Genomic DNA, 24,146 nt, shown 5'->3' with positions numbered 1-24,146 from the left:
ATCATCTCACCCACCACACCTCTGGCCTGTACCCCAGTTCTGTAAGCATCAATAAATAAATCTTTAAAAAAAATAAAATGAAAAAGTCTCCCAATAAAGCCCCTAAATTACCCATTCCTTCATGGGCAAATGCCCAGTCAGACAGGGTCAGCCCAAAGCAGGGCTGTGGGACCCAAAAGCTTGCAACAAACCTAAGACACCATCTGGCACCTTAGAATCCCTTAGGGGAGGGATTTGCAGCAGATCCCAAATAGCTGGGAAAGAAGGAGATACCACATCAAAGAATGGCTGCCACTGTCAATCTTGCTAAGAGTCTCTTCCAAGCTTCCTGCAGGTCTCTCCTCCACACATCTTTCAAACTCACCAAAGTCCCTGTGTGCAAATCAAGGCAGAGAAGCCAGCACCCCACAGCCCAGCCAGGTACATGGCTTTCACTTGGTGCTCAGCGCAGACCCTAGTTCTCAGGAGCACCCCTAGTTCTCAGGAGCACCCAGGAAGTCTGGCTCATGGCCCCTGGGACTTGTACCCCAAGGTGTCTGCATGTAAGTGGGGTTGCAGCAAATGGCGCCATTTCATTGGCCTGCGATGCGTCTCCCCTTAACATCTTCTCTCAGGAGACAGGTAGTATAAACTCCCAGTACTGTTATTATAGTGACGTTAGATTTTCTGGCCAAAAAACACAATTTGTTCTACTGAACACATCATGTCCTGCTTTGGTATAATAAGTAAGGTCTTGACATTTCCCTAGGGATATATTCTAGGCCATTTCCCCTATCCAGGCCCTTCTCCAGAATCCATTTGTTTCCCCCTGATGTCCAGATCCACAGATGAGCCCAGGAAGAGAGTGGTCAAGAGAGAGTTAACCATCCCCACAGTGGGGGGTTGGGACACTTTCATAGAAGCCTTTGAACAAACATACTGAGGTCCTTTGTTTCTGATTAATCATATTAAAGATACATTCTTCACCACAGACCATCTGGAAAGCAATTCTAATGTACAGAGAGAAGCACTATTACTTGCTACGTGTTCAAGAAAATGAGGCCCTGTGTCCAGACTCAATTAATTCCAGAGGAGCACATAAATCAATCGAACATGCAGCCTCTGACTCTGGGCTCACCTGAAACATCCTAATGAGACATGGGAGGAGAAAGGCTCATTGTCAACAATAAAGGGCTCCAGGGTCCTTATCCTAAACCCTGTGTCTCTCCTGCATGGGAAAATAGTATTAGCCAGCTCTGAGCGCAGCTCGCTGCAGAGCAGATCAAGATGAAAAATAGCCATTTAGTGGCCGCAATACAGGCTGGGTGAAATGTTATCACACACAAATGAGATACAGATTCAGCCAAATTGTTTCTGTGTCCAATCTGTTCCCTAGTTTGGACTCACATGTTGTAAAGATAATATTCTTTTGTTCCTTTCAAATATAATTTAGTTGCTTTGACTGCACACAATTTGGGTTTTAAAGCCCTGGAGTAGGCCTGCATAATCAGTTCAAGTATTCCAGACAAAAGTCGTCAAATAAGTTACCTTGCTACAAGATCACAGACAACCATAAGCAGCAAGAGTAAGTTAATAAATTAATCTTCCCCAAATCAGGCTGATGTCCAACATTGTCATGCAAGACCCTGAAACCTAGCTCAGAGTCACAGAAGGCTGCTGCTCTCGCTGCAACAAAATGAAGAAAAATGTTCAGCACACACCAGCCCTAAAATAAAAAAAGCATGCTAACAAGCCCATGGTAGCACACTCACAACATAATTATGTTGCAATTAAAATATTTACAAAGGGTTTATCATATAAACACACTTATCATTTATTCATGACCAAATATGCATACTATATACTAAAGATATAGATGGAGGCCCTCCCTAGTGGCGCAGCAGGTTAGAGTGCAGGCCTGCAAGTAGCCGCAGCCACGCCAGAGTGAGTTCGAGTCCCCACCCCAGAGGTGACCCATATGGCGCAGCTGACCTCTCCTGTCTCATCCACTGCTCCCCTCAGCAGTGTACTTCGTCGATCTGCCTGTCCTGCTCCCTGCTCTGTCTCTGGTGAATCCTCTCACCGCCCGTGCACCTCTGGCCTGTACCCCAGTTCTGTATGCAGAAATAAATAAAATCTTTTTTAAAAAAAAGAAATAGATGGAAAAATCAGCAAGGCTTGTCTTTGTGTGAAGGGCCAGCGAGACCACTTTCCTCCTGTTTTATTGTTCTGATTTGTTATACTGCACAGACAAATTCTACACACAAGGACAAGTGGCATGGCGTGGCCTCTGACCCTGCCTGATGGCAGGTCTGCAGAGGAAGGATGTAGGGCCCAGCAAATCTGAAAAGGGCCTTTGGGTGAGAGTGGGGTGCGGGTGGCAGAAGCCAATTTGCTCCACTGGGGTTTCACACTGCTTATACAGCTCCCCAACATCCTGCTGATCGTGCAAAAGGCGCTATCTGTCACCAAATTTCATGCAGACTCCTTGTAGAAAGCATGTATTTTAGGTTTTGTTTTTTAACCTAAGCTGTTAATACAAATTGTAAACAGTGTGTCTAAACCACTTAGACTTAATGCTTACAGGCGTTCTGAGTCCCACTTCCTGCCTACTTCTGCACTGTTGGCGTTTTTATTTAGTGTTTCACAAGTCTGCTGTCGTTATGGCTATATTTTCTTGTATTTTTTTTTTAAATGACGACTCTAGGGATCATACTATATCTACCTAATTTGTCAAGTCTACTTTGAGTCAACATTGTACCACTTTAACTTAAATCTAGAAGCTTCGCAACCATACAGGTTCCTTTAACAGCACCATTTACATTAGGCTCATCCTAGGTAGTCTGTCTGTCTATGGAACACACACGCCCCAAATTGATGTCAAGGTGTTTGCTTGAAATACAAATGCGTATTTTAGAGAATTTGAGAGGTTAAAAGAAGTCTAGATAGTATATTTACTCAGATGTTTTACATCAGATGCTCTCCATTCCTGAAGTCCAAAGTCACTTTGGTGGCATGGTTCTTCATCCCGAAGAACTTTCTCTAGCAACCCATCCTTGCAGAGCAGGTCTGCTGACAGAAGTCCTCTGGGTTTTCCTTCCTCTAGCATGTCTTTATTTCACGCCATTCCTGAAAGATTAATTCACAGGATACAAAGTTCCGGGTCGACGGCATTTTGATATTGTTGGTTCGGTTTGGTTGGTTTCATTTTTGTTTTGTTGTAATAATGTGAAAGATATTTCACTTTGGCCCTTATGGTTTTAAGAAATCCAGTTACTGAAACCCTATGCATGATGCATCATTTTTATTTTAGCTGCTTTCAAGACATTTCCTTTTTCTTGCTTTTAACAGTTTGATTAGGTGTGATGGTTCACCCCTGGGGTTTTGAACACCTTAGTTAGATCCATAAATTTATGCCACTCATTAAAATGAAATGTTTTCAGCCATCATGTTGTCAAAATTTTTTTAACAGAAATTTCTCTCTCCTTTCATTCAGGGATTGTAATAATAGAAACAGTGAACTTTTGATATTGTTTAAAAGTCCCCAAGGCTTTACTTCTTTTGCTCCTTTGACTTACTGATTCTTCTGTTGTCACTGTTTCACTTTTCAGCCCTTCGGTGAAAGTTTGACTTCAGATCTATTTTTCTGTCCCAAAATTTCTGCAGTCTTTTCCCTAGTTTGTATTTCTCTTCTGAGCTTTCCTATCCTTCCTCTCATTTCAAAAGGCCTCACTGTCAAACTTTCAAAGTGGGTTTGGTTGTGTAAACTAGATATGAAACCAACCTAAATCATGGGAAGATAAGAAGCCGTTTCCCAAAACTAGCCCCAACTCTTACCCCCTCACCCTCCCTGTAGCTGGTGACCAGTCAGCTCTCATGCACCCCTCCAAGACTGGCGTCGCTAAAAGGAGCTTCCCAGGGGTGGGGAGCTCCTGGAAGGAGTACCATGGGGAGCCTCGTTCACCAACAGCAAAGCAAAGACAGGCTCAAGACTTCAGAAAGTGGGAGGACAGAGATTATCCAAGCCCGGGGCTGGCCATCACAGCCATGAGCTCTGACCAGAGCTCAGAGTTGCAGGGCCTTGCCAAGGATGATGGCGAAAGTGTGGACCAGGCTGAGTCCCCAAGGAGGGTCTCAGCACTGATTTCTCCCCCGACTCACCTAACTCGAGCAGAAATAAACAGGGCAGAGAGCTGTCTCCCCCTGCTTGCCTGGGGCTCCCACTCACAAGGACTCCTCCAGACCCTCTTCTCTATGGGGACCCCCCTCCTAGTCCTGACAAGACCCCACAAGGCCCCAGCTCTGAGCTGGTCGAGCTGTAATCTCACACAATTATTCTCTCATATCATCTTTCTGGCAACCGGCCCTGGGCTTTCTGCCTTGTCCCTGGAACATTCTTTATCTTTCTGCAGAGGGTGACCCATGAGCCAAGGAGACAGGGCTGGGTTCATTTGCCAATGTCCTCCGGGAGGGACTTAGTGACCGCTGCTGGAAGGTTGTGAGTGAAACTCAAAATGCCGGCATGGAACTCCCGAATGGGGTAAACTGTGGGGGACTACTCACTCTGTCAAAAAATTCCCTTCTGAATAAAAGATCTCCCACAGGATTTCTTAAAATAGCCAGCTTCTCCTGGCTTATTTAAAATGATTTAACTTTATTTATGTGTAACTTTTTACAAACGTGTCCTCTGTGAATCAGAAAACTCCGGGGGGTTAGCAGGGGTGTTCCAAAAGAGATGTGGGAGTCACCTGGGGGCCTGTGGTCTCTGCAGCCCCCATTTCTCACCCCCAGAGGTTCCCCAGCCCTGGAGGAGTGGGCCCTGGCCAGGGCTGGGGTCCACTGGCAGGCAGCTACAAGATTTCTCTGAGCTTCTCCCCGCCCACTCAGCTCAGCTCTATTCTCTCCATCCTGGCTGACATCTGAGGACGATTCTGACCCTCTGTGCACACTGGGACTGCCTTTGTCTCTTAAGTGACATATTCTCCCCCAAGAAGAGACTGGTGAAGGGAGGGACTATGGGTACTTTGAAGTTGCCCTATGTTTTTTTTTTTAATCTATGCACACAGAACTGGGGTACAGGCCAGAGGTGCAGGGTGGTGAAAGGCTTCACCAGAGGCAGAGTCAGGAGCAGAACAGGCCTGACGAAGCACACTGCTGAGGGGAGCAGCGGCCGGGTCAGGAGAGGTCTGCCTTGCCATGTGGGTCACCTCCAGGGCGGGGATCGAACTCATGCGGAAGTGGCTTTAGCTTCTCTGTGCTGTGCTTTAACCCGGTGCACCACCAGGGAGGGCCCTGACTGTGGTTTTTAAGACAAAATATAATTAAATAATACCTGGCCAGCTGCAGAAATTGTGAGGTTGAGACCAGGCCGTCACATATCATTGGCAGGTGACAGGCATGTCTGGAGACAGGGGTCTCCCTTCTGACTCTGGAGAGAAGGGTGATGGCTTTGACAAGGAGTGTGGGCACTTCACCACAGGCACACAGTTGGGGTCACCTGCAGCCTCTGGGCTTTGACCTCCAGAGCCACCCTGGACTCAGCTGTCCATCTTCGGTCCCCAGGCCCTGGCTCCTTCTGTCCCCTAATACCATCATGCCTGCTTTGTGTCCCTACAGCTCCTCAAATAGCCATCCTTAACTTTAGGCCCTCATGTCACAAGGAGGACTTGTTATAAAATTCATAGTGTTGGTCCCACCCAGACCTTTGGATTCAGGGAGTCGGAGGTGGAGCTGACAGTGGAGCTCACAGGTGCCGGGGCGAGGCTGAGGCTGAGGCTGTGGCTGCTGGTATAGGACCGAGCGAGGAGCACAGGGCTTGAGACGTGGAGGCAACATTCCTTCTAGCAGCCTCCACTTTGGAATCAATCATGAAACGCCAGAGTAATTCCCAGGAAACCAGGTGAGCAGGTTCCAGATCTGAAATGCAATCATCACAGCATACACCTGGAGCCCGACCCCCAAACATGCCATTTCTACCACCTGCGGTGCACATGAGAGAAAACAGGATTTCAAGCACACTCACTACGCTGCCCTGGGCAGTGACCTTTGCTCACAGGACCCCCTCCCTCCTGTAATAGTTGGTTGGCCCTCTGCTGCCAAAATCTGGCCACCTACAACTGATAGCCCCCCCAGGCTCTGTGAACCTATTTATCAAACCTGAGGGTTATTTATAATTTACTCCAAAGAGCCCTCAATGGCAACCCAATAACTGTTCACCCTCTTTTCCACATTATCTTTTCATTTCGGTGTCTGGTGTTGACAACCCGTGATACTCACAGGGTTCGGTATGACACAGAACAATGCTGGTTCAGACACTGACCGAAGAGTCATCCTGTGCACCCTACAGCAGTGTGAACGTAACTTCTCTTCCTTCGGGTTCCCTCAAAAACATGTATGCATATAATATACAGGCTATATAGCTGTATTCATGGTAAGAATGCAGTTTATAGGGCATGTTATTATAATAACACCGTGTCTGGTACACAGAAAATACAAAATACATGTTCGGAGACTGTTTATGTCATTGGTCTGGCTTCCAGTCAACAGCAGGTTATAGTAATAGTTGTTTTAGAGGAGTCGAAAGTTATATTTGGATTTTTGACTGCCTGGGGATAGGGGGTGGGGGAGAGGTGGGATCAGTGTCCTCAACCCCCACCATGTTCTAGGGTCAACTGTACAAACACCCTTGATCTCGTGCATAATCAGGGAAATGACAAAATGATAGCGCATCTTCCTCCTGGCCCCAGGGCCAAATTCTAACACCAGAAAATGACCACACCATAGCAACAAAGCCACTGTGCCATGCTGGAAGGGCACCCTGTGGATCTACAGCACAGATGACGCCCAGTGCCCCACTTCTCACTCTCTGCTGCAGGCCCAAGTGTCGCTGTTTGTGACAACAAACATCAGGAAACAGCCTCATCGTTGCTCAACCGTATCCAGAACACACCGCCACTGGCAGTGACCTGAAGCAGGGCAACAAGCTGGTTCTCGGGGGCCCCGACCAAGCACCCAGGAGGCTCTCCGAAATCTTGCACAGATAAAAACTCAAGAAGCAGGACAATGCACAGCCCCTTGGGTACCTTCCCTGTGCACAAGCATCAAAGCTGGTCACATACTTGTATCTGTACACACCACAGGAACATGGGCACACACAAAGTGGCAGGTCGCAGGGGCACACCCCAGGGACAGGAGGAGGGAGGGAGCTGGTGGCCGAGCTTTCTCGGAGGCACCAAGTTTTATTCAAGAATGTGCATCTGTGTTGCTTAGACCTTCCAAGATCTTTCTTAGATCACCAAGAAAACACACGTAATTGCTTCCTATCTATAAAGTCCTTGCTTCAAAATAAATTGTCCTGAGCCAGAGATGCAGCAGGCCACCTTTTTCCATGGAGAATCTCATTGCCAGATATGCCACCCTTCCCTCCAAGGGAACTGGGAGAGAAAGGGGGAGAAGGACAGGTGGCTAGGGAAAGCCCGGCTCTGTCCGCTCACACAAAGAGCAGCCTACAGAGCATGTAGCCAGTGGCAGGTTCAAGAGCAGACTTGATGTCCACGCATGGAGTGGAGGTCACTCTGCCAACACTCAGCAGCCACCCCTCAAGTTTCTCACGCACAGACAGGCCAACGTGCCCTGTGCAAACATCCTCTGTGCAAACCCACGGAAATGGTTTGACCCAGGACCCCACCCTCCTCATCAAAAGCTCCGCTTGAGGATGTACCATTGTCTTCCTATGCCATCAGTATGGTCGGCTCAGTCTGAGCTTCCACCGTCATTAGATTGGCTTTCTTGAAAGGAACATGAAACATTACCAGGTCTATTTAATAAGCATATCACGACGGAAGAAATCTGTTAAAGTTGACAGGTGAAGGAGGAAGGGAGACGGGGTGGCATATGAGCTGCAGGAGAAGAGAGACGGGAACAGAAGAGCAAGGAGACAGGGAAGGAAGGAAGGAAGGCGAGAGGGACACCCTGAGACGCCCAGCGCAACACACTCGCAGCACGACCCCGTGGACACGTGAAGGAGCCATTCCCTCGCCCCCAGGCCAGTTACCTGAGCTCTGGCGTGAGCAAGCAGTTGTGCTAAAAGCAACGCAACAATCTCCAGTGTCTGCTGGCTTTTTCTCTTTGAACCCAACCACACACTGGCAGGGTACACTGTCACGCAACCCCTCATCCAACACAGTGCCTAAAGGGAGAGGTCAGTGCTGTCCTCCCTCTTCCCATCACACAGTAGATGCTTAAGGTTGAGAGATCTCCCCTGACTCATCCAGGCTCCCACAGAGAAGGGTGGACCCAAGAACCAAAGAAGCACCCCACAGAAATAACAACAGATGCGAATGTTTACTGAGTGCTTACTCCGACAAGCGTGCTCATTAAAACTCTTCTTGCCTCATCGACAGGAGGGGAGAACACAAGCTGACCTTGTTACTCTGATGAGTGAGACAGAAATGCAAAATATCTAACACAGTTCCTGGCATATAATTACTTCTTATGCATCACAATAATTCTGTGAAGCAGGAGGGCTGAGGATGAAACTGAGACTCAAAACTTCAATGATGTGCCTGAACCCAGGATCCCGGGCTTCCATTCTTGTCCCCCAGACCCCATACACATGACCCATGATCTATTACTTGGATACACAGAGCCGTATCACTCAGCAAACAAGTGTTTGCAGCAATGGGTAGAACTTCGAAATTGCCATCTGGGTAATATTCTAAGGGCCTAGAGTTTTTGTTTTTGTTTTTTTTTTAAATACACCTACTCAACTAAGAAAGGTTTTGCATCTTCCTGAATGATGATAAACTCTTCCACAAATATGCTAATAAATAATAAATATATCTTAAAAAATAAAAAATAATAATAAATACTTCCCAAAAAACTAAGAATAGCTTTTTTTAAAAAAAAAAAAAAAAAGGTAATAGGCCCTCCCTGGTTTAACCCTGGCGCAGTGGGTTAAAGCATAGCACTAAGAAGCTAAAGCCACTTCCGCATGAGTTCAATTCCCGCCTGCCCCGGAGGAGACCACATGGCGTGGCAGACCTCTCCTGACCCACCCACTGCTCCCCTCAGCAGTCTACTTCGTAGATCTGCCTGTTCTGCTCCTCACTCTGTCTCTGGTGAAGCCTCTCGCCGCCCCTGAGCCTCTGGCCTATACCCCAGTTCTGTATGCAAAAATAAATAAATCTTAAAAAAAAAAAAGGTAATAATGAGAAAACCCTAGCACGCATTTTATGGGGTCCCCACTCACTGTAATTGCCCTCAATGACACCCACTTGAGGAATAAGACAATCTGACAGCCAGTTCCCCAAGAGCATGCCTCTCCTCGCTCTCAAGTGGACAACCTGGGCCAAGAAATAAAGATCACCTTCTCCCTCCACAACAGGAACAGTCACATAAGCATCAGCAAACAGAGCTCGGCATCAAGCATGAATGCTAACAAAGCCGAGCGGCATTCTGAATGCCAATTCCTTGGGAGCCTGCCAAGGTAGCGCCGTCACTGAGTGGGCTTCATGGTAGACTGAGTGGGCGCAGGTTGGAGTCAGCCTGGAGGTGATTCTGGAGGACATGTGGACGAGAGGTGTGAAGAGGGAGACAGGGGACAGCAAGTAAATGCCTGTCCTCAAGAGTCAGTGGTGACAGGGCTCTGAGCTCAGCGAGCGCACATCTGATTCTAGAATCAAGAGCTCAGAGCAGCGCTGCTCAGCAGGACTTCCGGGCATGCAGACATGTTCCTCTGGCTGCCCTATGTGGCTGGCTTTGAGGCCTGCAATGAGGAAACGGACCTTCAATTTGCTTGATGGTAATGAATTTACATTAAATTTATAGAGCCACATACAGCTAGTGACTGCCATATTGGAAATGACGTTCTGAATGCACTGTACAAGGACTGGTTTATGCTAACCTTTGAGAAAAGTAGCAATTGTAAGAGCTCCCAGTGTGTTCAGTGAGAATAAGTCTATGCGACCATCCCATTTATTTTTCCATAGGCTATGTTTAAAGGTAGCTGAGAAAGCCCAGTTGAGAGTAAGCACCTGAACATTAACAAGCTACATGCCTTCCCAACATTCCTGTGGATCAAACTGAAGTATGTGAGTTGGATGTGGCAAAGTGAGACGGATGGATGGTGAAGGGATGGTTAGTTGAATGATCATACTAAAAAGCCATTAATTTGTGAATAACTATCAATCTTGGAGACTTTTGCTGTGATTTCATTCTGTTCAACCCTGGGTGAGAATAAAGACAGCAGCACCTCAGAACTGCAAATGATATAAGTGCCCAATACAGGGGTGGCAGAGACAAAGTTTAGCAAGAGCATGTGTGGATGATACCGCCAAATCTAATTAAAAGTACATTTTCTCAGGCCCTCCCTGGTGGTGCGGTAGGTTAAAGCACAGCGATGAGAAGCTAAGGCCACTTCAGCATGAGTTTGATCCTCGCCCTGGAGGTGACCACATGGCGCGGCAGACCTCTCCTGACCCGCCTGCTGCTCCCCTCAGCAGTGTACTTTAGTAGATCTTCCTGTTCTGCTCCCCACTCTGTCTCTGGTGAATCCTCTCAATGCCCCTGCACCTCTGGCCTGTACCCCAACTCTGTATGCATAAATAAATAAATCTTCCCCCAAAGTACATTTTCTCTGCTAGATATGTGAATCATAATTTCACTGTTCTTACGCAAGCCCCTCATAACCAAGAAGAAGACTTGCTTACTTTAAGGCCTAAACAAAAACTTGCACCAATGATTGGACTGTCCCAAGATCCCCAAGGCTGAAAAGTCCATCAACCATAGTTGCCCCCACCCGTTCCTTTATTCTAAGTACACTGCTGGGGGGAGCAGCAGGCGGGTCAGGAGAGGTCTGCGGCGCCATGTGGTCACCTCCAAGGCAGGGGAATTGAACTTGCACTGAAGCAGCTGCAGCCAGCTTGCAGTGCTCCACTTCAACTTGCTGGGGCAGCAGGGAGGCCACTCGATATATTTTTCCCTTCCCTTAAAAGAGAAGGTGAGGCCCTCCCTGGTGGCGCAGCCGCTGGCGCAGCGGGTTAAAGCACAGCACTGAGACGCTAAAGCCACTTCCGCATGAGTTCGATCCCCGCCTGCCCCGGAGGTGACCACATGGCGTGGCAGACCTCTCCTGACCCGCCCGCTGCTCCCCTCAGCAGTGAGCTTCGTAGATCTGCCTGTTCTGCTCCCCACTCTGTCTCTGGTGAAGCCTCTCGCCGCCCCTGCACCTCTAGCCTGTACCCCAGTTCTGTGTGCATAAATAAAAAAATCTTTAAAAAAAATAATAAAATAAAAAATAAAGTTTAAAAAAAAAAGAGGGAAGGTGAAAGTCAAGCCTTTATTTTATAGCCCCCGTGACAAAGAGTGGAGACAGAGGGAAAGCAAAGAATGAGTCGTTTTCTCCTATGACAGGCAATGTCTGCAATATTTGGGTTATCTGATGCAGGGTGCTAAGCCCCCACTCTTCAAATGTCGGAGTCCCCGCCAGCCAGGACGTAGCGCGGCAAACAAGAAAACGCTACACAGGATGAATTCTACTTCTGGCTCTGTGTCAGACTAAGTCTCCCACCAGTAACAACTAGAAGCCCTTGATGAAATTACAAAAAAAAAGCCACCCCACCCCCACCCCTGTGGAAGTGCAGAGAGCTCCCTAGGCAACTTGGACTCAAGGGGGTTGACAACTAACAGCAAAAATAAACTCAGAATTCTGCATTGCTTTTCTCTTCAAGAGATTTGTGGACTCGTAACTGGTAAGAGCCAAGAGACTAAAAAAAAAAAAAAAAAAAAAAAAACACAAACTTTAAAGAGGGTAGTTAAGAGGTTAAGAGGCAACAGAACTAAGCAATCTCATGGGGCTAGAAAAACAAAAAATTGCATTTTAGGGAGTTACAAAAGCAGTGAGAACTTGAGGGCCCAAGTTCCTGCGGAGAAGGGACAGAGAAGTGAGATTGGTAGTTGTATATATTAAAAGAAGGTGAGGGCTGGAACAATTTAAACGGAACAATTTAAACAGAGCAAGTAACAGCACTGTTATTACTCAAAGTATAAAGTTAATATCCATGAGTCCATATGGATATAAATGAATGAGTGGGGGAGAACAGACAAACTGCCCAGGCAGTAGGACAGCAAGTGATTTGTGCAGACACTGCCCCCTCTTGGAGAGGGAGCCTCACCCCTGGTAGCAGAGGGTCATGTCAGCAGCGACAGGCTATGAGCGCCTGACGTAACAGTCTTCCAATGGAAAGTCTAGAAAACCCCTAGCTCTGAAGGAAAAAATGCCAGATGAGCTCAGACTGAAGGCTATTCTATCAAATACCTGAATGGTATTCCTCAACACTGTCAAGGTTCTTTAAAGCAAGCGAAGTCGAAGAAATGGCATAGTTTAAAGGAGCCTAATATGAGTATTAAATTGAAGGTGGAACTTTACATGGAATCCTAGGAAAGGGACATCAGGTAAAAACTAAGACAAGATGGCTCTCCCTGGTGGCGCAGCGGGATAAAGCACAGCACTAAGAAGCTAAAGCCACTTCCGCATGAGTTCGATTCCTGCCTGCCCCGGAGGTGACCACATGGCGTGGCAGACCTCTCCTGGCCCGCCCGCTGCTCCCCTCAGCAGTGTACTTCGTCCATCTGCCTGTTCTGCTCCCCACTCTGTCTCTGGTGAATCCTCTCACCCTCCGCATCTCTGGCCTGTACCCCAGTTCCATATGAATAAATAAATAAATAAATCTTTAAAAAAAAAAAAAAACTAAGACAAGATGAATGATGTATATAGACTGTAGCTAATAACAATGCGGTGATACTGGTTCATCACGTGTTGCAAATGTAAGTACAAACACATGATGTGGGTAAGAACAAGGAGGAACAGGCTCTAGGCACTCTGCCATCTTTACAGGGATCTGTAAACCTAAAAATAGAGCAAACAAGTTCTACTGATGATTAGACAAGGTAGACTTTTGGAAGAGGGGCATTTCTAGAGGAAGAGATTTAAAAAACTCGTGATAAAGAAAGGCAAGCTGCTAGGAGTAAGTTCTAAATTTAAATCCTAAATGTATGTATATTTAGTTTGTAAAAGGAGGATTCATGGAACCATGAAAAGAAAAGTCTATAAAGTCACAGTGGGATACGTGAACAACGTCACTCAGTAACAAATGGACAAAATCAGGACGGAGATAAACTGAGCACCCTAACTATACTCTCTCTTGGTCTCGGAGACCAGCTTTGACCCCGAGACTGGAAAGAGGACAGAGATGTGGCTACAGTGACGAGCCGAAGAGCAGCAGGAGCGACTGGAAACGAACCCAGGCTGGTGGCGAGGCTCACACCAGGGCCTGAAGGCCGGTTTCAGGGTCGTGTGCCTGTGGTGAGGCCCTGAGCTCTCACACTCCTGTGCTTTAGCCCGCTGCGCCACCAGGGAGGGCCCTAGCCCTGAGCTTTCATCAACGTTCACTGAGTGTTTCGTAGATACAGGGCTGATTTCTCTCTTTCCCGATAGAGAATTGGCACCTAAGCCATGTTTCAAACTGAGCTATAATCACATATAACCTCACACTAGTTTCAGAGTCCAACACGATTGGATGTTTGTATACACTGGATGAGAAAACAAAGGGACCAGGTGACAAAGCAACTTCCCCTCAAAGCAGAGCTGGGCTCCCGGGGCCCCAGGGGTCTCCCCTGCCTAGAAGCAGCAGTGACCAGGCCGGCAACACCCGCTGAGACGGGAGGCCTCGAGTCCGCAGGCAGCACGGGCCACCTGACCGCTCGGGCCTGCAGAGTCCACTCAGAGATCACCACACTGGTGCCTCAGACATGGGCCAGTCAGCCTGCTTTCTTCTCTGTAAAACAGAAACGACATCTCCTTACTGAGTGGAAGGGACGCTGGTTAAGCCTGATTCTAGGCCCACCTGGTGCACAGAAATGGTACTGGAGTGATGAGTTAGTAGACAGAGGTGAACCACAGGCAAGGCGCCCGCCTCCCAGGGGCTTCGCTGGGACACACAGGCCTCCCAGAGAAGCACAGGCCAGCGCCCGAGACATCCCTGGTTCCACTAAGCCACACACAGAGCCTGGGTGTGCACAGCTTGCCACGCCAGCTTCCCAGGCTGGAGACAGTGGGAGGAGGCTGGGGTCTCTGTCGCTTCTCCCCCACGCCAATGGCTCTGAAACCTCAGCTTGCCACAGGCAGGGGCTCGATTTCTTTGACACCGGCAGGTGTCTGCTTGTAACAGCTTCCTACTCTCCCACCATACAATGCCCCAATGTTGCTGCAAGACCCAAAGATCCACTAAAACTCAACCAAACTCCAGACAAACATCCCAATGGATGTAATTTTCCTTGGCCAGGATTTGGGGAGGCCACCCAGAGAGTCCAGTGTTTTCATGACTGAAAGCAATGCCGGGGGTCATCTTTGGGGAACTTCAGCAGACCCTTGAACCACGTGGGTTCTACCTGAGTGTCTGCATCTCTGAGGGCTGATTTTCTGCTCTCCGGATCCTGGTTCAGAGGTCGACTCTCTGCTGGGGTTTTGAGCTGCTTCTGCACCCCCAAGGCTCAGTTGTTCAAAAGCCAACAATACTTTCAGATTTGGCTCGGTGACGCCAATCCACCCCCTCAACACATATTTGCCACCTCGAAGGTGAGCGCAGGTGCTGGGTGCATTTCCACCCTGCAGGTTCCTTTCCGCACAGACTTTCTACCTCCCAGACATGAGAGGTCACCGCTGCAAACGCCTGCGGTTCTTCTCCTCCATCGCTCCCCCAGCAAATGGAAAGCTCTTTGTTCCAGGCCCCACGACATTCCCTCCTGGCTGCCTCGGCGACATGCACTGTCTCTCCTCATCCCATAGGACCCTGAATCATCCCTTTTCCATCTTTACAGAAAAAGACCTTGTTCCCTTCTGTTCCCCTCCTCTCTCTTCACCCCTCCTTGGACAGCTTTCATGGAAACAAAATACCACGTTTACAGAATCGTCTGCCTTTTCAATTCCTACTTGGGCTTCCAGAGATGACCGCCAGCCCGTCTCCACCTGACTTCCCAACCATTCCCTCGGGCTCCGGGTTCCCCTCTTCGGCCCACCTGTCCATCCGTGGCTCAGCTGGGTCAGCTCACACTCACCTTCTCAGTAGCCCCTGGCCTTCGTGAAGTGGATACTCAGCAATTCTTCTCCCTCCTCAAAGGGGATCTCCCCTGAGCACCCCACCCCCTGCCACCGCTGGTGGCTCCCTCTGGGGCCCTCCACACCCTGGTCCTCTCGCCACACCCACCAGTGTTCGCCCAGGCAGTATCTCCACTCCCTGACCCCAGGGACCAGCTAAGGAGCCTCCCACGCATGGGCCTGCACCCCATGCTCTCAGCTGCCACCATCACCTCTGGGGAGCACAGCCGTATGAGCCATGTCTGATGAAGACAGTCAGGGGCTCTCGATGGCCACTAGACCAGACATCAGCCTCAGCACCTCACCCTCTGGCTAGTCCATCACTGATCCCCAGGACACATCACGCCTCTCGTGTCACCACACGCTGGTCTTTCTTGTGCCCCTGTGGGTATCGCATTCCTGTACCCTCTCTTTCTCTCAGAAATCTTGTCTTTCCCTCTGATGACAAAACTCCCACCTTACTGATGACCCACGAGATCGAAGAGTCCAACCCAGTCTCCACTCTGTCTCCCCGAACCCTCCAGGTCCTGCAGTGGCTGAAAGCAAAGTGCAGGCCCCTTGTCCTCCCCCATGAAAATGTCCCCAGGGCCGAGCGCCGCTGTCTCCCTGCCTCACCAGTGCCAAGCTCCAAGGCCAGGTCATGGCCACTGGCATGGCCTTGCTTGTAAATGAGGGTCTCCACCTGAGCAGGTAACAACACAATTTCTGGAAGCCTCCCACAGGCCAGGACCGGAGTCCAGCACTTTAAGGAGCAAGTTGCACCTGGATTTGGCCCCAGCAGGTGAGAACCTGACAGGAGAAGATGCAGTGACTTAATCAAGAAAGGAGACTCATCTGCAGCTGCCCAGACTGGCTGCCACACGTTGTCTCTCCAGCATGTCTCCGCAGACTGCACGGCTCTTCCAGGTTCTCCAGGCACAGGCGATGGGGCTGTTCTACCTCAAATAGCACTTCCTGTGTATGGAGAAGCACACGTGCTGAGGATAGGTTTGGAAGGTGATGGGTTAAACAGAATCAATAAGGGGCCCTCCCTGGTGGCGGAATGGGTTCAAGCGCTGTGAAGATGCCCACAGCCACTGCAGTACAAGTTCGATGCCCAACCCTGGAGGTGACCCACATGGCACGGCAGACCTCTCCTGACCTGCCCGCTGCTCCCCTCAGCAGTGTACTTCGTTGATCTGCCTGTTCTGCTCCCCACTCTGTCTCTGGTGAATCCTCTCACCCCACACCTCTGGCCTATACCCCAGTTCTTGTGTGCATAAATAAATCGTTAAAAAATCAATAAGTCACTGTCTGGCAAGGCTCCCCTTGGCCTCTGATGTGGCCTGGGGACATGGATGAGGAGATGGTACAGTGTGTCCAGCCTCACCTGAGTGTGGCTTCCTCTTTTCAGGCCCCGGTCAGGGGACTCCACAGAGCACAATTTGAGAATGTCAACTGACACACTCATTTCATTAATTAGAGTTGGATGTAACTAATTAAGTCTGAATCTTATTAATAAAAAGTGACACACAGAAATGGCTCACTTCCTTCAACTTAATCACACTAATTACTTTGGGCCCAACCCAACAGCGGTCACAGAGCTATTATCTTAAGAGATTTTTCATTTTTTAGAAAAAAAAGGTGTTGGTTAGATTTTTCCCATCTTCTAACATGTCACTTAAAACTTAGAAGTTGTGGGCTCTCCCTGGTGGCGCAGCGGGTTAAAGCACAGCACCAAGAAGCTAAAGCCACTTCAGCATGAGTTCGATCCCCACCTGCCCCGGAGGTGACCACATGGCAAGGCAGACCTCTCCTGACCCGCCCGCTGCTCCCCTCAGCAGTGTACTATGTCAATCTGCCTGTTCTGCTCCCCACTCTGTCTCTGGTGAATCCTCTCACCACCCCTGGACCTCTGGCCTGTACCCCAACTCTGTATGCATAAATAAATAAATCTTTTTAAAAAAACAATTTAGAAGTTGTATGTCTGGTCAAGAGTTTATGAGTATTTAAAACACTCACACCATGTCTGAAAGCAAATCATATGGACCAACTCCATGCCTCTCCTTGTCTCTTCTGGGCAAGAAAACCTGTAGCAATAGCGGGGAGCTGCTATGTGTTGTGTGCACCCCACCTTTTGTGCTGCACACTGATGACCACCCTCTCTACCCCTTCACCCTTTCAGGGTCCACTAGGAAAACGAGCTTCAGAAAGTGGAAGAAGCTCAGGTTAGAGGGTGAGCACAGGTCTCCTGAGCACCCACTCCCCCAGGGGGCACTGAGGGTGGGGGTGGGACTCAGGAGATATCAGCACTCAGGATGGAAAGCAGAGAACAGGCTTCAGGTGGCTTGAATTCCATCTAAGGGCCCCAAAGGGGTGGCCGTGAGCCTTGTCTGTAATGATGGGAAGAAGCACAATGATAGGCATCAACCACTCAGAACTAAAAAGGGTCCCTGGTGTGAACACTGTTGCAGACAGAATGGGGCCAGAACAACAAGCAAAACCTGACTCCCTCAGCCAAGAAGTGGCAACAACCTAAATGGCCATCGACAGATGACTGTGGTGAGGAAAATGTGCTACGTCCCCACCCACTGGAAGAGCATTCTGCTGTTCCCCCTCGTCCCCATGCAAGGGCATAGAGAAAATCCACCTTGTTCTTCACATTTAGGGCTTCAATGCCGTTGGTATTTACCTGTGTGTAGGCTGTGAGGTAGGGATCTCATTTGATCTTTTCCCAGTTGGACAAAGTTGTCCTGCATCATTACTCACCTGGTGAGTGTCATCTCCGCTATCTGTTGGGTCCCTGTGCAGGTGACAGTCTGTTAGCAGGCTCGCTGTCCCGTCCCACCTGTCCCTTTACCTCTCTACATAAAATCACAGTCCCAGCAGGCACCTCCCTGCCCTGCCACATATCAGCTTCCCTTAGTGAGTCAGCTTTGTGTTTATGTCTGACAGCCTAGCATTCCCCCATTTTTCTTATGATCTTGTATTCTGAGAACATCCTTGGTCAGATTTTGCAGAGTTTTTACCTGTTCATACTTTGGGCAAGGACATGCTGACAGCCCATCAATCAGCCAGACTTTCTCACGACTTATCCTTGATTTAAACCCACTCTATTAGTTTTCCCAACATTCCTCCTGGATCATCACTGAATTTGTATAATTTCAACATGCATATATTACAGAGTAAGAACCTCTAGGGTAGATATGGTCTCTCCTATCTCTCACTATACCACAGTGAAACCTATGTTTACCGTAAGTAGAAGCATTTCACAAAGTTATCCTATGAAAAATCATCAGGGTATTAGTATTCTGAAGCCAGCGCATGGCTTATTTGCAGTAGAAAAAATAAATAAGCTTGGGTCTCTTCTCTCTGCAGCGATTCTGGCATAACTAACATTTTTAAAATATCCACCTCACTGTCCCTTTTTACTCTCACAGGAGAAATCGGCTTTTCTGCAGGGGAGCTGTAGAGATCATGATGAGAACATTCACTTCAATGATGGCCCTGTTAGGCTGCTGAGGGTGAGCTCAGTCAGGAAGAGAGTGCCAAGTCTTGTCTAAAGATTGTGATGCTCTCACATTTCACAACACATACACATTCCTCTAGGTATTTGAAAGGCACAGAAGAAAAGAAACCTCTCATATGCCTCACAGGCACGAACAAACTGTCCATGGCTTCATCGGAGTGCAAAGCCAGCCGAATTCTAGGGACCCAATTCCATGGCGGACAGTTCCTTGAGGACTTCTGGGTAGCTGTTGGGCCCTGGGGCCCCAGACAATGGTATGTCTCCATAACTAACTTCGCCCCCATAAGTAATGTGCTTCCCATAAGTAACATCGCCCTTCACAAGCTATTCTTATTGCCAGTTACAATAAAATCTTCCCATACCCAGAATCTCCCCAAATCCTTTAGCATTTCACAGGTCAGCAGGTGTCTGCAGTGACCAGACCTCAGGCTGAGGTGCATTCACAAGTCCAGATTGAACATCACGCGGTGGGAGAGGCCTTGCTGAGAGTGCAAAGGTGCATCCACAAACTCAAAAACACACCACTGAGGAAAGTTCCAGAAAACCAGTCATTTCTTCCTATGACCAGACCCATGAGAAACCACAAAGCTCCCTGCAGGCCTCCCTGTTTCCTCAGACAGGGCTGTGTGTGTCCTGCATCTCTCGAATGCCTCCCCACCGCCGGCTACCACGGAATCCATCCTGGCCCTCTGTGACAAGCACAGCCCCAGCTCACCTGGGCTCCTGCCTCGGTGGCCACCAGGCGCAGGGCCACTGCTGGATTAGACTGTGAGGTGAACGCAGCCGCTTGGCTCCAACGAAGGAACAATCCTTCAGCAGCAACTCACAGCCAGACCTGCACCTTTCTCTCGCCTCAGAGGCAGCACAGTGGCTTTGACCTTGGGTCTCGGAGCTCTAGTGCCCATCTCACACCACTGGGCCTCCCCAGCTTCTGCACTTTCAGCCTCAGAATTGGCAGTTTCTTCACTCTGGGTTCACCACAGGGACTCAAAGTTTTTCTCTCCTTTGGGAGTCCCAAATGAGTCCCAGATGGGTAAGAACCATGGGAATCCCACAGCAGCGCAGGCCTGCTCTGGGCTCCAGGACACAGAGACCACGCGTGGTTCAGCCTCCTCGCCAGTAACACAATCTCCCCTCTTCCCTGCTCCTCACGCACACTCAGCCCAGATGCCAGCCTCCTTGCTACCAGCCCACGGGGTGTCTCTGGTCCAGATGATGGCTCATCTTCGGCAAGTTTCCCCCATGCCGGGCACTCAGCTGGCCCCCAGGGCTCCACAGACCCATGCAAACCTGCCCCTACAGCCCTACAGGGCAAGAAGAAGTCACGTGCCAAATGGGGTGTGCGGGGAGGAGGTTGGAAGCACCATGACAGCAGCCACGCAGTGCACCCACGGCCACCCTCGGCCCCGGGAAGCCAGGGAAGGCTCTTCTTGACCACAGTTGGGCTCCTCAGCACCTGGCTGTCTCACAGCGGGGGGCTTCCAGTGCTGAGCTCCACAGTGAGAGGTTTTGAACGGTGGTAAGCACCTGCTTTCAATTTTCAGTGTATACAGGAATCTAGGTAGGGGTGACACACGGGTGAGGGGCTTCCAGGAGCCCCAGTCTAATGAGAAGGTGGGGGAGGTGGTCCTGTGGGGGCTGGTGGGAGAGGCTTCCAGACAATGCAAGAGCCCAGCAGTGAGGCCCAGGGCCTCTTGGCTATGAACAAAGCTTTTGTGCTCAGACTAGAACTGTTGAAGGCACAGCCTGCCGGGAAGTACAGCTCGTGAGCTCATCACCCCACTTCCACCTGCATCGCTCTCGGAAAGAAGTCCCGTTTCACACGTTAGAAGCAAAACCTCGCCCACCCAGCGCTCCTCATAGTTCTCACCAAAAAGGAGTGGTTCGGTCACGTCTGGAAAAACCTCCCGGTAATGCAGCCTTCCTGTAATAAAACAGAAGGAAATACAGAAAATCATTTTGGTTTCAGAAATGACTTGGGGGGCTTATACAGTGCTCCCGCAGGATAGAAATTTAAATGAGTGAGAGGTTTCGAATTACCTGTAAAAGTGAACCGATTATAATTCTAATGAGATGATCAGAAATTACCCCAAACAAATAATTACCACGTTTCTTTAGCCATTCATCACATAATTATTGCCTTAAGAACATGGTGTTGGGCAAATAAAAGGAAGGCTTGTGTATCTCTCTGGAAGGAGAGGCTACCTGCATGCTAATGAAGGGCCTCAAAGCCCTCATGAATATGTATTTTTCCCCACAACAAAGCTTGACCCCACTATTTTGCAGAGCCTGTATTTTGGGGATACTTTCAGACCGAGGTGGGTGAGCTTGTGGGGCGAGGGGGGGATGGTGAGAGATTAAAGGAAAAGACGGGAACAGAGGCCAGCCCTCCTGCCTCTGCCTGCTCCACAGCCCACCCTCCTCTCCTCTCCGGCAGTTTCACAGACAGCTGGAAAGAGGCCGCAGGCCCAGAAAGCTCTGCAAACGTGAGCTGAAGTGGACGCCAGCAGACCCCAGGGATGCAAGGCAGGCTGGGTTTGAACCAGGAATTCAGGGCAGAGGCAGCCAGCGGATGAGCGGGGAGCCAGAAGTATGGCTGCACAAGTGGGGGGTCTTCTGGTCTTAAACATCGCATGCAAACCCCCCTTCTCCCCCCAGCATGGCTGAAGACAGAGCGCATCACATAAAGGCACTTCTTAGTTCCTCTCACGCAACAGCAGCCTCCTCTCCACGCCACCTCTGCTGGTCCCAGGGTCTGACGTCCCAGGGGCCCGGGCCATTCTTTGGGGGAGACGACAGGACACAGCTATTAGCACAAGCGGACAATGGCTCCCACTTTATCACAAAGGTCTCGGTCTCATCTCCACTCGTCATTTTTTCTTATTAATTTTCTTACATCATTCTTCATTTTGTGCATTTTCCCATCTCAGTTGTAATCCCCATGGGCTTCCCACCACCAACTCACCCATGCTGTCGTGTATTCTTAGGAAGCCAGATAGTCACCCTCATTTCTCTGAACAGACATTTCTCGGTGGGTTTCAATTCACGAATGTGGGGGAGTTCCCTGCCACCCCACGCTGGCCCAGTGCAGCACCGGGTGGTCTAGACACAAAGGACAAAATGGGCCTTAGGGGACTGGCGGAGCTTCCATTCCGAGCAAGCCGTCGGAGCAAGTGCCATCTGCTTGCCTGACTCACCGGAAATGGCCCTGGGCACAGCTGTTCAATTTCTTACCAAGGGGCGTGGGACTTGGCACGTCTGTACCTTTCAAATCCCTTCACAGCCTTGTCAGGTGTGAAAAATGGACAGTAAGAGGATTTCAAACGTGGTTGAGAAAGAGAAATGCAAGAAGCACACCGGCAGGCTGCCTCGGACCACATCAGCCCCCGGGACCACCCTTTCCTTCGCCTGCAAACCCCATCACCCAACGGCTCCAGAAAGGAGTGATTTCTGGGTGAGCTCACATACTGCATCTTCAGTCCAGTGGCAAGAACGCTTCTGGGGCTCAGGACAGAGGGTCTCAGTCCCCTGGTCTGTTTCGAGTTGTCCGGGGAGTCCAAACAGGTCACTGAGAAAGACTGCCTGCCATCCCCACCTAGCTGCCGCCTGCTGCCCTCAGTCTGCAAGTTTCTTGGTCACCCAGTGTGACCAACCAGGGCAGCAAGGACGCCCTCAGGAGCCCAGGCAGCAATTCTCAACCTCTGTCCACTGTGACCTCGTCTCCAAGGCCACACTACCTGCTCAGCCGAGCACTACGGGCCTACCCAGATGTCCATCTGCCCCGGACCCCAGGGCCCTCCGCTTTGGGGAAATGTGGAGCCTGTCTGCAGGCATGGCCAGCTTCCCTGCCTAGGGGAGGCCTTCCCGCTGATCCCCACACCTGGAGGGAGAAGCCCCAGCTCTCCCTGTCTGCCCTCAGCCTGCAAGTCTCGAGAGGACAGTCTCATTCATCTGCAGCCTGAGCTCCCGCCCCGCACGCTTCACGCGGGTTCCCAACAAAGGCAGAGAATCATCCGACCCTTGGGAACAGTCACACAGCGCTGTACCTTATATAAGCTTTTCCATAAGAGGAAACAGGCCCACATCTTCCCTCAATTTAGAAGCCGTTTTTAAGTGTCTATTTATAGGCGTCACAGCAGCCCTTGGGGACAGTGAAGGACCCAGGGCCCTGGGCGCCCGTCCACCACTACTCATTAGCATTCTCGCCACGTGTGTCTTCGTTCATTTCCCAGCAGCACTGAACTCAACAGCAAGGTCACCTACCACTTGGACTCAGCCCCACTCCGCTAAAAAAAAAGAAACCAGCAGACACAAATCTTCTTTTCACACAGCAATGCTCTCTCCCCACCTCTTGGGGCCCCAGGTTTGTGCCATTTCGATGATCACTCAAAAACAAGGGTTCAACAAGGTTGAGGGGTGCAGGGCTTGGAAAGTGTTGAGGTTCTGTCCATCACCTGGCCAGAGAAACTGGGCAGGGCCGCTCTACTCCGGCGGCCGGCATAGACGCAGAGAATTAAATCCAGCTCAGGACATCCAGGCTTTGCCTCAGCTGTGTCTGGCCCGACCATGCTGCTTCTTCCAAACACATGTGCCCTCACCTTCCTACCAACTCTAGGGACAGCAAGGGCCAGGTCACCTCCCTCCCTCTCCACCACTGGTCACCAGGCAGACATCTAAGAGCAGTGCTCTTTTGGGGCGATTCATAGTACCTTTGGAATGTCAAATCCTTACCAATGTGCACGCTGGGAATTAAATTATACAGGTCTCCCCCACAGGATGAAAACACTACACTTTTCGGGCCCTCCCTGGTGGTGCAAAGTGTTAGGACGCAGCACTGCAAGCTGGCCGCAGCCGCTTCAGTGAGAGCTCGATCCCCGCCTGCCCCGGAGGTGACCATGTGGCGTGGCAGACCTCTCCTGACCCGCCTGCTGCTCCCCTCAGCAGTGTACTTCGTCTATCTGCCTGTTCTGCTCCCCACTCTGTCTCTGGTGAATCCTCTCACCCCCTGCACCTCTGGCCTGTACCCAGTTCTGTATGCATAAATAAATAAATCTTAAAAAAAACATTTTCCAAGCTTTTGGAAATCCATAGGCTGGTGGGGTTTGGGCTGTTGTTGTGCCACAGAGGTTGGTGGGGCAAAGCGGGGGGAGGGCGGGAGGGGCTGACCTGCAGCCAGGCTTCGCTGGGGAGGAGGTTTCCATGGAGGGCCCTTCTGTCCATATCCAGACGACCGGGCCCCCAGCCTCGGGCCCCCGGAGTGCACAGGAGGGGCAGGTCCTCACCCTGAAGCCACCAGACTTGGGGTGCAGCACACACTTGGGTGCACAGCCTGCAGCGGCCTGACTCCACATACCCTGGGCTGGATCTCACGTCCAGGCAGTTGCCACTTGTGTTCGACTGATTAATTTCCTCACAAGATGCCACTTCAGCTGCCACATTTCTGGCAACAAATTGGAGCTACGATAACAAAAAGCCTTTGAAATGCCACGTTTCCAGACACTTGAG

The 24,146-nt window shown here is 50.0% G+C and overlaps 1 protein-coding gene across 4 annotated transcripts in view; it reads right to left on the bottom strand.

The window, feature by feature from the left end:
• The window catches only part of APBA2 (amyloid beta (A4) precursor protein-binding, family A, member 2), a 163,985-nt gene that overhangs the window by 63,651 nt on the left and 76,188 nt on the right, over positions 1-24,146 (bottom strand). For 3 of the 4 annotated variants that reach the window (XM_012732735.1, XM_012732733.1, XM_004693080.2), the window contains one exon: positions 20,512-20,565. The gene's annotated coding sequence lies outside the window, so the exon portion shown is untranslated. Of the gene's footprint in view, positions 1-2,937; positions 3,109-20,511; positions 20,566-24,146 lie in introns of all 4 variants that reach the window. The other variant, XM_012732734.1, reaches the window with a different exon arrangement.

This window comes from Condylura cristata, unplaced genomic scaffold (assembly GCF_000260355.1).
Source record: "Condylura cristata isolate star-nosed mole 26May11 unplaced genomic scaffold, ConCri1.0 scaffold00035, whole genome shotgun sequence".
NCBI lineage: Eukaryota > Metazoa > Chordata > Mammalia > Eulipotyphla > Talpidae > Condylura > Condylura cristata.
The sequence above is the reverse complement of the archived record's forward strand: the minus strand, read 5'-3'. Positions and strand labels throughout refer to the sequence as shown.